General features: G+C 46.4%; 1 protein-coding gene across 4 annotated transcripts in view; it reads right to left on the bottom strand.

The window, feature by feature from the left end:
* Nucleotides 1-14,899, bottom strand: part of TIAM2 (TIAM Rac1 associated GEF 2) — a 223,259-nt gene that overhangs the window by 132,809 nt on the left and 75,551 nt on the right. For all 4 annotated transcript variants that reach the window (XM_047859600.1, XM_047859602.1, XM_047859603.1 and 1 more), the window contains one exon: nucleotides 4,048-4,141. The gene's annotated coding sequence lies outside the window, so the exon portion shown is untranslated. Of the gene's footprint in view, nucleotides 1-4,047; nucleotides 4,142-14,899 lie in introns of those variants that run through there.

The raw sequence follows: 14,899 nt of genomic DNA, 5'->3' as shown, positions 1-14,899 counted from the left end.
TACTCACTGGCCCTAGGGTCTCACTGCCCCTGCTCGCTGCACACATGACTCACTCTCAAGGGCAATATTATGCTCCCCACTAAACAATATTTTCGGGGCGCCTGGGTCAGTCGGTTGAGCAGCCAACTTTGGCTCATGTCATGATCTCACGGTTCATGGATTTCAAGCCCTGCATCAGTCTCTGTGCTGACAGAACCTGCTTTGGATTCTGTGTCTCTCTCTCTCTCTCTGCCCCTCCCTAGCTCACGCTCTGTCTCTGTTTCCCTCTCTCCCAAAAATTAATAAACATTAAAAAATTTAAAAACTAAAAATAAAAAATAAACAATATTTTCTATGCTAAATATTCTGTTCCCTTCATCATCATGAATAGGACACTGTTTTTGTTTTTGTTTTTTTTAAGTTTATTTATTTATTTTGAGAGAGAGAGCATGCAAGCAGGAGAGAGGAGAGAGAATCCCAAGCAGACTCTGTGCTGTGAGTGCAGAGCCCGATGCCGGGATCCAGGTCATAAACCATGAGATCATGACCTGAGCTGAAATCAAGAGTCAGATGCTTAACCGACTGACCCACCCAGGTGCCCCAGGACACTATTTCTAAACACTCCTGGTGCACCTGGGTGGCTCAGTCAGTTAAGCATCCAACTCTTGGTTTGGGCCACGCATTGGGCTCTGCATTGACAATGTGGAGCCTACTTGGGATTCTCTCTCTCCCCATCTCTCTGCTGCTCCTTTGTTCACATACACACGCACACACACACACACACACACACACACACACACACACACACACACTCTAAATTAATTAATGTAAAAAATAAACAAATAGGGGTGTCTGGATGGCACCGGCTCAGGTCATGATCTGGCGGCTTGTGGGTTTGAGCCCCACACCGGGCTCTGTGCTGACAGCTCAGAGCCTGGAGCCTGCTTTGGATTCCATGTCTGCCTCTCTCTCTGCCCCTCCCCACGCCCACACTCTGTCTGTCTGTCTGTCTGTCTCTCTCTCTCTCTCAAAAATAAATAAACATTAAATTTTTTTCTAAATAAACAAAATAAACACTCCTAACCATTCCTAACCATGATCACTGTGGTCCAGATAGTAACATCCTTCTTAGATCTAAGGTGTAAAAAGGAAGAAAGTAGGAAATGAGAAATCACGAAGCCCTGTGCCCGAATGTTACGTGTATTTTCATATTTAATTCCCATAGCAATCTTTTTTGATTTGTATCATCAGCACTACTTTGCACATGGAGAAACTGAAGTTAGGCACAGTCGAGTCATTTGCTGAGGGTCACGAAACAAGCACAACTAGAGAACCCAAACCAAGTCAGTCTGGCACCAAAGAGACAACAATATTGCTAGCCATATGGAAAATGGCATATTTGTGACTTATCACTATGATAACTAAAGTTGTTAATAATTGTAATTAAGCCTTTTCTTTCTGTTGACTCAGGGATGTCAACATGTGAAGCAAATCCTCAAAGTCCTGTCTCCACTTTATGAGCAGAATCCAAATACATTATTTTCAAATCCAGCTGATGTACCTAATATATAAAATCCTGAGTATACACTAAATAGCAGAAATTTTTTTTAAGTTTTTTACATTTTATTTATTTTTGGTAGAGAGAGACAGAGCACGAGTGGGGGAGGGGCAGAGAGAGAAGGAGACACAGAATCCGAAGCAGGCTCCAGGCTCCGAGCTGTCAGCACAGAGCCCGACGTGGGGCTCGAACTCACGGACCGCGAGATCGTGACCTGAGCTGAAGTCGGACGCTTAACTGACTGAGCCACTCAGCCACCCCTAAAATAGCAGGAATCTATATAACACATATATTAACATCCTTAATCACAATCACACGAGGAAAATGCTCTTATTACCCCCCATTTTACAGAGGAAGAAACTGAGGCCCCAAACTTAAATAACCTGCCCAAGGTCACTGAGCCAGCAAATGTCAGAGACAGGATTCAAAAAACTCAGCAGGCAATCTGTCTCAAGAAAAAAAAAAAAAATCTAAACCTTAGGCTTATTCAAGTAGGTGTATTTCAGTCCTGGCATCTGCACTTCAGTAAAGCATAAATGAAACAGCCTCAAAGGCTAATAAGATATTCCTTTTAAATATTCTAACGCAGGAGCACCGAGGTGGTTCAGTTGATTATGTGTCCGACTCTTGATTTTGGCTCAGGTCATGATCTCACGGCTTATGAGTTCAAGCCCTGCATCAGGCTCTGTGCTAACAGCATGGAGCCTGCTTGGGATTCTCTCTCTCCCTCTCTCTGCCTCTCTCCTCCCCCAAATAAGTAGGTAAGTAAGCAAATACATAAATAAATAAATACATAAATATTCTAATACAGAAAATATAAAGGTCAGTTAACACAAAAGTTACCAAACATCATCTAAATTCCTAACTTTAAAGCACCAGTTTTTAAAATTTACTTATTTTGAGAGAGTGTACACAAGCAGGAGAGGGACAAAGAGAGGGGGAGAGAGAATCCCAAGCAGGCTCCTCACTGCCAGCACAGAGCCTGATGCAGGGCTCGATCCCACAGACCGTGAGATCAAGACGTGAGCAGAAATCAAGAGTTGGACACTTAATCAATTGAGCCACCCAGATGCCCCCAAATTCCTAACTTTAATAAGTGCTCTAATTGCAAATAAACTCAAAACACTACAAAACTTCCTTTTTATGCAGAAGATAATGTTAAACCTGGCAATTCTGTGAGAGAATAATTCACATTTAAAAACAGCTCCTGGGGCGCCTAGGTGGCTCAGCTGCTTAAGCATCTGACTCTTGATTTCGGTTCAGATCATGATCCCAGGGTTGTGAGTTCGAGCCCCGCGTCGGGCTCCATGCTGACAGCACAGAGTCTGCTTGGGATTCCCTCTCTCTCTTCCCCTTCCCTGCTCACGCGTGTACACATACACTCTCTGCCTTAAAGTAAACTTTAAAATAAAAATAGCTACCAAGTAGACAAAGTGGATCTTCAAAATCTCCTCCAGTGCCAACAACTTTCTCATCGTATGACACTGAGTGACTCACACAGTGAGCCGCACTTCACGGCTGAGCTCATCACATAATTCGGGCAGAAAGCGTCTGCTGTGCACTAGACACGGTCTGAGCCGTGGAGCTACATGGCGAGCAAGACCGACAAGGGTTCTGACCTCATGGAGCTTCCGCTCCGGTGACAAGAAGGCTTAACAGCAAGCAGGTAAATACACGAGGCAAAACTATCACGCACGACAAGCACTTTGCAGGGAAGTAAAATAGGTGGCCACTTTAGATTGGGTGGACAGAGACGATCTCTCAGAGGCAACACCTTGAGTTGAGATCCAAACGGTGTGAAGCGGCACCGGAAGGATGGGACCGGCTGCCTCTGACAGAGCCGGTGCTCGTGTCTGTGAACTTCAGCCAAGTTAAGCATGAACTGTAGGCCCTGCCAGCGTGTCCGGGGAAGGACCGGCAGCCACTCCAAACGCTGCTCTGGGAACTGTTCAGTTTTCTGCTTTAGTACTTATGCTGAAACACCAAGACATCGACCAGTAAAACACCCCAGGCAGAATGGAAGAGCCTTAGCACAGCGGGAACCTCCCCTCCCCTCAGTGGCTTCCTGTCCAACTTTCCTGAGCTCACCTGATCTTACGACTCCAGCTACGAATTATATACTCAGGATCTGTTCTCCAGCAGGCTAGCCTGTTTCGTTGGGAGTTCAGGTGGGTGCTGTATCTATCTGATACGTAAAGAGATGGAACTGAACACCTACCAGGCTGCAACTTTGCCACCTAAGTTCCCAGAGAGGATGGGGATACGGAATCCCAGAGAGAGAGACAGGATCATCCAGTGCATCAAATTAAAGTGCGTTTATAATAAGCCGCTCAGACTGAATGCACCACTGCCCACAGGAAATCCAATTTCCAACCGGAACGTGAGGAATCCACTTTGGCTCTCCCCACCCAGGTCCACACACAAAGAGCACTCAACAGAGCTCCACGGGAAACAGACCCACAACTGACATACATGAACACCTTCGAGGTGCACAAGTGCCTTGAACTTACCACTGGAAGAGGGTGAACGACCCTTAGTGTTAATCATTCATTCATCCAGAATGAGCTGGCTGAAGAGGTTCCTTTGTAATTCAAGCACAGAGCCCTGGCAAGGGAAACAAAAAGAGGTGATGAGAAACAATTTATTATAATTTGTAATTGGGCTTGCTATAAAAAGGGAGCAAGTAGAAAAAAAAAAAAACCCAAAAACAACTCAAAAGTGAAGTGGTAAACGATAAAGCAGATAGGAGGGTCTTCCCACAACCTGATTGGAGAAGCAGCTTTGCTAGAACTCCACATGGCCAAGCCATTTTAGAGATAGATAGATGGAGAGAGAGGAGAAAGAGCAGACAGAAGAAGAAAAATAGACAGATGGACAGACAGATATATGACCAGATAGCCAGATAAAGCCTACTGTGATCAAACCACAACTCCAGGGCTGGGGGCAGAGTAGTAAAAGAGAAAGGTCTCTGCTCTCACTGAACTTCATTCAAGTAGAAGAAAGCATCCAAAACAAATGAACAAACACGGAATATATCTAGAGTGATATGTACAACGCAGACATCTAAACAGGATGAAGTAGCTAATTTAAATTGGGAAGGTCAGGAAATGGCTCTCTGAGAAGGCAACTAGGCTGCAATCTCAGTGCTATTTCAAGGTGAGGGAAACAGTCTGCCAGGCAGAGGGACCAGTCAAGACCTTAATAAGAACCAGCGGCTCGGGGTGCCTGGGTGGCGCAGTCGGTTAAGCGTCCGACTTCAGCCAGGTCACGATCTCGCGGTCCGTGAGTTCGAGCCCCGCGTCGGGCTCTGGGCTGATGGCTCAGAGCCTGGAGCCTGTTTCCGATTCTGTGTCTCCCTCTCTCTCTGCCCCTCCCCCGTTCATGCTCTGTCTCTCTCTGTCCCAAAAATAAATAAACGTTGAAAAAAAACTAAAAAAAAAATAATAAAGGAAGGCCACACCTGAAGAATGCTACCACGTTAACCAGCCTACGAACTTACAGTCAAGCCCTGGGCTGAGTCACAGTGCCCGGGGTTCATAAAACTTTCGCTGTTTCAACCAGAAACTGCTAAAGAAGACAAAGTTACTACCGCTTAACCTGTGCCCTTAAAACGGGCTCCCCTCTCCAACGACGTAAAAACAACGCAGCCGTCACTGAGAAATTTCTAAAATCCACCCCTTCGTCAAACGAAATCCCCTTTGAAACCACCATCTCCCTGAACAAAACAAAACCAAAACAAAAATGTTTTAACATTAGCCTTGCTATCGGCTAGGCGGCTTATCAATTCAGAGACTCAATGTCTGTGGTAAAACAGGACAGTGGGAAGGTTTTCGGGAGAGAAAAAGGGGCTGGGAACAAGATATGCAAGTCTATTAACCCGTCACAGGAGCCAGGTCTGTGCCATCTGCCTGCCTGCCCCCCCCCCCCCCCCCCCCCCGCCCTGGACCTCCACTCACGGGTAGACTGTTGTCCCAGTCTCTCTGCCCACAGAGACTTCAGAGACATGACGAACAAACCACTGTGTGGCTCTCACTCTGGGGCAGTAGGTGAGACCGGACGTTGTAAGCCTTCATTCCATGACAACTCCCCCCACCTCCCGGCCACGCTGACATTAGCCTACTGTTCCTGCACAAAGAACTAATGGAATCAGATGCTGCTCTTAACAGAAAGAGACAGTACAGTCGCCCAGCAGACTAGAGAATGTTCGAGAATCCATCATTTCTGACAAAGGGAGGACCAATTAAAATGAAAAAAGAAGTTTCAGGCTACCCTCCCCAAATGACAGACTTCTACACACACACACAGCGTACGTTTACTGCTTATTATGAACCAAGTTACGAAAGGTCCTGGTTATTTATAAAACGGCTCATGTGAAACACCAAAAAAAAAAAAACAAAAAACAAAAAAATCAATGGACAGCTGGAAGGACAGGGTGTGCCCACTTGGGCCACTGTATCTCCCAGACTGGTTTCTGTTTAGAATAATCCTTCCCGAGGATTCCCAAAAAGCTTATGTGTCCGGGGAAAAAATTTAAGGATGCAAAAGTTGACTCGAGTGCCTGACATGCGGGGCATTTATTAAGTTGGTTATTTCAGTTCAAGGAGTGTTTGTTGATCATCTACTGTGTTCTGGGAACTATGCTAAGCGTTGGCAATATGATGTTGACTGGGAGCCTCACATTCTTGCAAAGCCTATAACCAAGTAAGTCAGAAGCCACAAAACACTGTGGGGACAGCATGGTCCAGAGGGGTAAGGTAGTGCAGAAGCACACAGGAGTGGTCCTGTGTCCAGCCTTCAAGACAGATCCAAATCCGGGGCGCCTGGGTGGCTCAGTCGGTTAAGCGTCTGACTTTGGCTCAGGTCACGATCTCAGGGTTTGTAGGTTCGAACCCCGCGTCGGGCTCTGTGCTGACAGCTGGGAGCCTGGAGCCTGCTTCGGATTCTGCGTCTCCCTCTCTGCCGCTCCCCTGCTAATGCTCTGTCTCTCTCAAGAAATAAACATTTAAAAAAAGACAGATCCAAATTCAGTAATATATGCCCACATCATAAAAATTACCTATATTCAGTGTCCCTGGTACAGCGACATGGGATCTTTCTCCACTAGGATTCCACGGATGTTTTAAAACATGTGTATGTATTCTTTGACGCTCCCGCTACAGGGCGGGGTGGGGCGACCAGTCTAAGCCCCCTCCCCTTGAATCCACTTCAACCTACTAAGAATACAGCAGAGTTGACACTACGGGATTTCCAAGGGCAGGTCAGAAGAGGCCATCAATTTCCATCTGGTTTTCCTGGAGCCCTTGACCTGAAGCCCTGGCGGAGCATGTATCTGGCATCGTATTTGGGTTCCTTGACCCCTATATTTACCTGACACTTATCACCATATTTTCCGACAGATGCAAAGACACTGAGGATCCTATTCCGACCCTTTGCCAAGACAAAAGAAAATGATTTCAGTGTTGGTGTCTTAAATAACCACTGAATGACGATGAGGGAAAATGAGTGAAGGAAGAAGGAAGGAATGAGCAAACGGTAGTGTAAGTGATTTCGACATTCAGTGGCAGGTGATTCAAGAACGCTTGGGTTTAAATAACCCGTGCAAAGATTTGTTCCCACATGCTCTAATACTACAGACTGCCACACAGGCTCCTGTAGACATTTAGGTCCCACTGTAGATGACTAAAATATTTCACCTTCCTGGGGCGCCTGGGTGTTCCAGTCAGCTAAGCATCTGAGCCTTGATTTCAGCTCAGGTCATGATCTCATGGTTCCTGAGTTGGAGCCTCCCGGCGGGCTCCCCACAACGCTGACAGAGCCGAGGCTGCTTGGGATGTTCTCTCTCTCTCTCTCTCTCAAAATAAATTAAATAAATGAAATATTTCATCCGCCTAAACTTCCCGAAGATGCCCGGATACAGAGCACAAGCTAATGTCTCAATGGACAAAGAAACATCTTCTTACGGGCCCCCTCCCTGTAGACCTCCAGGAAACAATGAGTTCAAAATCACGAGCTTGGCCAAGAAAGTCTGTGCTGTAGAACCCACCGGCAGAGCATCAGCTTTGCCCCAAGCAAGGCTCATCCCAAGACTGCTTTAACTGTTACATCTCACAGATTCGTCCCAAGGCTGGGGGTGTTGGACAGGGCATGAAACACTACTTCAGACGCTATTTTTATAGCGACATAACACACAGCATTTAATGTCACCAACCACACTTGACACTTGAAGAGGCCATGTTGTTTTTACCTAAGTTTCTGTTCAAAGTCAAACGCTTAGGAAGGCGAACACCTGTGGCCACGCACCTTGCCCTCAAAGTGGGTACTTTCACTTCTGAAATTAAAGAATGTGTCGGTTTTGTAGCAGATTCTCCTTGAGACACCCTTCCTAGACGTGCTAATGTCCTCCCACTGACAGACAACGCAAGTGGGATAAAAAAGTACCAGCTCCCAGAGGAGCAAGGCTCTTGTGGGCCCTGTGGCAATGGTATGGAAACCAGAGATAAGGTTGGGAACAATGCCAACAAATACAAACCTGACGGCCACAGCACAGATCATGGTGTCTTTCCGGAAGGTGAGAGAAACGCTTGCCAGGGCACCATTTTGGTTTTGGATTCATCAGCTACTTGCACAGAAAGGAGCCTATGTTGGCATGCCGGTGGTCCAAGAGCTATTGCTGCTTCATCCTAGGTTATGGGGCAAATCAAAACGACCCAAGGAGCAAACCGACACCAGGAACTTTTTAAACCAAGCAAATCCTAGAATGCATAGAAACTCAACCTCCAGGTTCACGCCAGACACATCTGAAACCTCCAGCTGTGTACTGACTGCCATAGTCCATTTTACATTTAGGAACATTTAGGTCCCTATTGACAGCAAGGTGCTGTGCCGCGCACTGTGAATGCATGATGTGCGAATGAATCGGGCACAGCACCACTTATCAAAGGGTCTAGGGCTAGTAGAAGAAAAGACAATAAAGACATTAGAAAGTATATAAAGACGCAAGACAAACCAGCCGTCTGGGAGGAGAGAAGACGGTGCTGTGAAAAAGAATGCTGGAACCTTCCCCTGGTTTTCAAAACACAAACAAAACAAAAAAACACCAAAAAAAAAAAATCCATTAAATCCACCCAAAGCAGACATTTTCAGCAGCAAAGCCACCAACATCATCAACCCCCAACCAGAGGGGGATGCAGTTCGGATACAGCTTAAAAGGAGAAGAAAACGAAACACAACTACAAGAGAACATCAACCTCTACAATGAAACAAACCACAGAGCTTTTTAAAAAGGTTGGAGGATGCCGGGAATCTATTTCCAGAAATAAAAGGTGGATACTACAGCCGCAGACAAGAGCAGGTTGGGATCAAGAAAGATGGCCCGGGGTGACTCCCTCCAGAACTGGGCTGGGAGTTTGGACCAGGACAACGCAAGGCCAGGCCGGGCAGAACAGGGCAGCCTTGCTGGTGGACCTGGCCTTGAGGAATCGTCCGACACGTACGTGAGGAAGCAGGGAGGCCCTGCATTCTCGTGAGAAGAGGAAGACAGCACAGATGAAGGAGAGACCAGGACCTGAGGCCCGGACGGCATGGACAAGCATCGAGTGGAGCGTGAGACAGTGCAGGGGGAAGTGAGGGCAGAGAAGCAGATCAGGACACCCCACGACAGACACCCCTCAAGTCCGAGCTGTCACTTGGGCTTCAGTCGTAAGACGACGACTCGGGAGAGAAGTCACAGGCCAGCGGCCAGTCAGCCCCTCCGGCTGACAGCAGACCAGCACCATCCACCTGTCCTGAATGAGCATTAACATCAAGGGGCTCCTATAATGAAAATAAACCAGAAATCCCAGAGTATGTTTGCAAAATAGAAAAGAGCTCAGTCCCAAGAACGCCGGAGTACGGGGAGACGAGTTCGGAACAAAGCCCGGACCTGCCCCCTCGGTCATACACCCACCTCTCTAAACCTGACTTCCCTCCACATAAAATGGAAAGGATTGCACCCACCTTTCCCGGACTGTCGTGAAAACAAAATGAGAAAACATCTTTAAATTACCTGACACAGGGCCTGGTCCAAGTTCAGAAAGGTTAAACAATGTTAGTTCTCTCTTCTTGTCCTGGTTTCTGTAAAGCAGAAATAAATGCAGGCTTTCTTCTACAGGGAACAGCCCTAATAAAAACTCGGAATTATTTTTAACTAGCGCAAGGCTAGCAAGATGACTCAGTAATGCCAAGGCCAGGCCTGAATGTCCGTTACTAACAAACACCGTAAAACATTTTTCAAAAAATATTTCTCTAGGAACTGCGTGTGAGTAGGTAGCTAAGTTATAAGTTGAAAAGAAAATGTGAATTGAGACACTTGCACAGTTAGACCCAAAAACCGTTGTGTTTCCTGATCTATCATAATATTCTGATACTGTTTCCATAGTCTAAAATAATAGTAATTAAATTAATTAGGGCATTGAGGCCCTTCCCAATCACAGACAAGCAACGGAGCCTTCTGATGGGGCTGGTTATCGACCACAGGGCTATTTCTGAGTTTAGTCTTAAGATTAAGCCTATACGATTGTGGTTTTTCTCTTTTAACTTTTTTTTTTTTTTTTAAGAAATCTCTACACCCAACGAGGGGCTCAAACCCACGATCCTGAAATCAAGAGTCACATGGTCCAGCAACTGAGCCAGCCAGGCGCCCCAGGATTGCTATTCTTTAAAAACAAATGATCTATCATGAAGAAAGGGACTCAGCATGCTTTCGGAGTTTGTAGAATTAACCGCCAGCTGTGCTCGGAGCCCCATGTACTAAGGGAATTGTTAAGAAATCAGCATACGTTATGGCAAATGTATTAAATGTGAACTCTGTGTGTGCAAAATTAAAAAAGAGTTTGGGGGAATTTCAAATACCCAGTAGTTGGACGTGACTGAAGGCGTTGCCACGTTATGTCTTCCGGACTTTGCTCTCCCTGCGGCAGTCCATTTGGCATTCAACCTCCACCCTCTCTCGGGCCCGAATCAGAGTCCGCACCAACTAGCCTCCAATTACGTACTGCATCTAACCTCTCTGTACATCCCTAAACAACCGTAACCACAGAACTTCCCTACGCTGACAGTATTTCAGACCTTTCATTGTAATTACTTCAGCATGGAGTTAGCAGCCTATTTCCCAAGGGTATTTTATTGCCTATTTCATGAGGATGAAAAACGAAAACTTCAGTGGGAAAGTGGCTGCAAATGGAGAGGAGGTGGGGAAGGATGGCAACAAACGCAGGTCAGGGCCCAGAGCGAAGGCGCCACCTCCTTCGGCCTCTTAAGCCCCCGTAGGAACTTGACACCCCACGCCTCATACCTCCAACCAGCCACTATTAATAACTCCTGCACCCCACTGTCCTTGCCCGGAGCTGCTCTGAGATCTAATTCTCTCTCACCGTTCCACCAGCCTCCCCTCCACCCTCGAACCCACCCCCCCAAGGCCCTGGTCATGAGGTGAACACTGGGGACCCCATCCCCAGCTCTACAGGCAACTCTCAGAGAATCTACTAGTTTGAATAGTACTGGGATTTGCTCTCAAGTCAGAAGTACATCAATCACAGTTTAGGAACTAGTCACATCTTTGTCCCTTAGGAAGAACTTAATAAACATATAAGAAAAAGACTTGTTGATAATAACTTGAAAAGCTATTATTTGCCAAAAAAAATATTATCTTCAAAAGAGAGAACATTAATAAAGTTATCCCTACATTAATATGTAATATGTTTAGGGGTGCCTGGGTGGCTCAGTCAGTTGAGCGTCCGACTTCAGCTCAGGTCGTGATCTCACCACTTGTGGGTTCGAGCCCCACGTCAGGCTTTGGGTTGACAGCTCAGAGCCTGGACCCTGCTTCAGATTCTGTGTCTCCTTCTCTCTCTCTCTGCCCCTCCCCTGCTTGCACTCTCTCTCTCTCTCAAAAAACGAATAAACGCTAAAAAAAAAATAATAAAAACATAAAAAAATAAACTTTAAAAAAGCTTAACATGTGTAAACCTTATGCAGATATTTTAAAGTCACAGCACACTACACTCTTGCGAAAGACGAACATGCGAAGTAAATTACCTCTGATACGGACAGGAGCTCATGACTGAGTCTGTTGTTAGTAAATGTCTTTGGTTGGAATCCCTGTACCCGCATCAACAAATGAACAATAATATCAGCTGCTGATCCAGCACGGATTAGGAGGATTTATGTAGGACCTGGTATAGTAAAGGCATCATCAGTGTGGGACCGTACTTGCTGTGGGCGTTCTCCCGCACCCCAAATCCAGCATCTTGGTTCTAGGGTAGATCAGGTCGCTTTCTCCACCCAGATTCACACTGCATTTTCCACCTCCCAGACTCAAAGGGATTTTGTGGGGATTACTGATGTCTGAAAGATCTTTCATCTTTGGGGATGAAAGGGGCTAATGAGTATTTGTTGGGAAGCACTCCCACTCTGCCCTACGGGAAGTCTCAGCATTCTCTTCTAAGGAAGGGTGTCTGCTGCAGGCAGGAAAACGCTACGTTTGAAGAGGGAAGGAGGACAGACTTTTCATTAAGGGGACGCGGGGTAGCTCGCTGCTCCCCAGAGACCAGAGGCCCTTCAGTTCTAATTCTGCCTCAGCTGCCACGGTGGGTGCGACCTTGAGCCTCACCTTCTGGCTCTGTAAATCCAGGTTAAGCACACAGAGCCCCTCTGAGGAGCAGGGCTTACAATCAGAGGAAATCAACTGAAGTGGAAATATATGTACATATGATTGCACTTCTATAAGCTCGGGCCTGGCTATAGTCTCAGGCCGTTCTATCACAGCGCTTGGTCCGTAAGAAACCAGGACAGGACCAGGGACGACTACAAATGGATAATAATGCCATCTCCTACGGGGTTTTCGTACGGTCCTCTAACTTACAAACTTTAACAGATTTTAGGCATGATAAATACCTACTTAGAAGTGGTATCTAAAAGAAGACCGATTTGGGGCGCCTGGGTGGCTCAGTTGGTTGAGCACTGACTTTGGCTCAGGTCACCATCTCACGGTTCATGAGTTCGAGCCCTGTGTCGGGCTCTCTCTGTCAGCACAGAGCCTGCTTCAGATTCTCTGGTCCCCTCCTCTCTCTGCCCCTCTCCCTCTCTCTCACAAAAATAAGTTTTAAAAACATATAAAAAATAAAATTAAAGAAAAATGAAAAGGAGACTCAAACTAAAATTATTATGCCCAACCCGATCCTGCCCCCCAAGACCAGTTCTAGGTTCCCGAACCGGGATCCCGGGCCCCGATCCGGCCAGTCTCGCAAGACAGAAGCCCATCAATTATCCCAGGGTGGCCGCTGTCTGCTCTCCAAATCCAGCTCTCAGTATATCTTCTGGCTCCTCCCTCAGTGTCTCCCTCACAGGTGCCTCCCTGCCCTTCGGCAGCCTGCACCGGCTGACCTTGGCCCTGCCTCTACTGTTACCTGCTGTCCTTCTTCTGGTCCTTCCTCTGTCCACCAATCTCTCCTCCACACACGAGTCAGAGGAAAATTCTAAAGCACGAGTCTGCTCCTATCATGTTCTGGTCCGAAACCTTCGAGTATGATTACAAGCTCCTGATGATTACAAGTCCCAAACTTCTTTTCGTGGCATAGAAAACTCCACTGACCCTTCCAGCCCCTGTCCTTCCGGCCCCCAGGGGGGCCCCCTGCAGCCCACAGCATATTGTGTACCGAACTGCCTCTGTCTCCCCTCCCGACTAAAACGCCCCCTCCCTCGGCTTTAACAGCAAATCGCTCTTCATCCTCAAGACAAACTTCCGTGGTTCTTCTGAGACATCTTCCCTAACATCATATACGAGGGATAATACACTTCCACTTTCAGATGTATCACTGCTCCGTAGTCAAACCTCTGTCAGAGCTCTTACTACCCTGCACAGAAACTCTTGTTCACATGCCCACCTGTTTTTCGAGGGCACAGACTCTGTTCCGTGAGTCTTTCTCCAACATTCCTAACAGGGGGCCTGGACAAGTCTGTGTGAGCAATGACAGACAGATACATGTTCTGGAATACCGCAGTTTAAGCGAATGAACCCACCTGAAAATGCTGCTTCCACTTTCTTCCTGTCCTCCAGAAAACCAAAGTTATTTCAGGTACAAGAGTCTATACATTTCGATGAAGCCTGCGTAGGGACATGCCCCAAAGCTGTCTGGAAAGCCGAAGTGTGTCTACTCATTTCTATAATATGCAAACACACTTTCAGAAACTCTTTCTGGGTGCCTGGGTAGGTAGCTCAGTCGGTTAAGCGTCCGACTTCGGCTCAGGTCACCATCTCACCGGTCAGAGTTCAAGGCCCACGTCGGGCTCTGCGCTGACAGCTCAGAGCCTGGAGCCTGCTTCAGATTCTGTCTCCTGTTCTCTGCCCCTCCCCCGCTCACACTCTGTCTCTCTCTCTCAAAAAGAATAAAGGTTAGAAAACAATAAAAAAAATTTTTTTTAATGTTTCTTATGCGTTCAAAGCCTGAGCTGAACCACAGGCTTGGCAGTAAAGACACGCTTAAATAAAGGCGCTTTCTTGGGAACCACCCAGGGCATTCATCGTCCCGCCATAAATTTTCCTTTAAAAGACTAAGAATTAATTTACCTCATGTTTTTAAGCAACTTTACCCTCGGTTATTTATCATTTCCCCATTTAACTCATCATAAAGAAATTCCTGAGAAACGGCCTTCAAGATAGGAAGGATATGCTTGCCAGAAATATTTCTTAATGAAATGGACCACATAGTGTAGGATTTTTTTTTTTAAATAACCAAATTACCCAAACTTCAGCTTTAAAAAGACACAGCTGTCCAGAGAGCACACTGCAGTTGGTACGTCGGATGGCAAAATCCGGCGCCCTTGAAAAACAAAGATATTTCTTCAACATCCCATGACTTCAATCGTCTTAATCGCTGGAAACTACATAAGGACTCAAAACTGTGGACGAAGCGAATCATCTGAACTTGTTTTCATTTTTCTTATATGTTTCATATATATTATAGACACATGTATCTTATTTATTCTAGCGGCTGTACATGAGTGCTACAATGTAGGCTTTCTCTTCTCTACTGAAATTACCACCTACGCCCACACAGGCCATCAACTTCTTTCATGCTCCTGCAGTGTAATTCCTGCAGAAGTCTATGTCTTCTTTCCTTTTGGTGTCTAACAAAACAGGTGTGGATGACTACACTTCGCCAAGATTATGTGCAAACACACGCTGCTTTCTAGACTTTCCCAAGTTTCCCCAAAGGTGTGTTATTTCCTTCCAGTGACTGGAGCTCTAGACATTCTCGGGCTGAACTTGATCAAACAATGGGAAACCAGGCTCTCGTGTTTACTAACCGCTGCGGGTGGCTCTAA

The sequence above is a fragment of the Prionailurus viverrinus genome, chromosome B2, assembly GCF_022837055.1.
Source record: "Prionailurus viverrinus isolate Anna chromosome B2, UM_Priviv_1.0, whole genome shotgun sequence".
In the NCBI taxonomy this organism is placed as follows: domain Eukaryota; kingdom Metazoa; phylum Chordata; class Mammalia; order Carnivora; family Felidae; genus Prionailurus; species Prionailurus viverrinus.
This window is presented reverse-complemented; position numbering and strand designations above follow the sequence as displayed.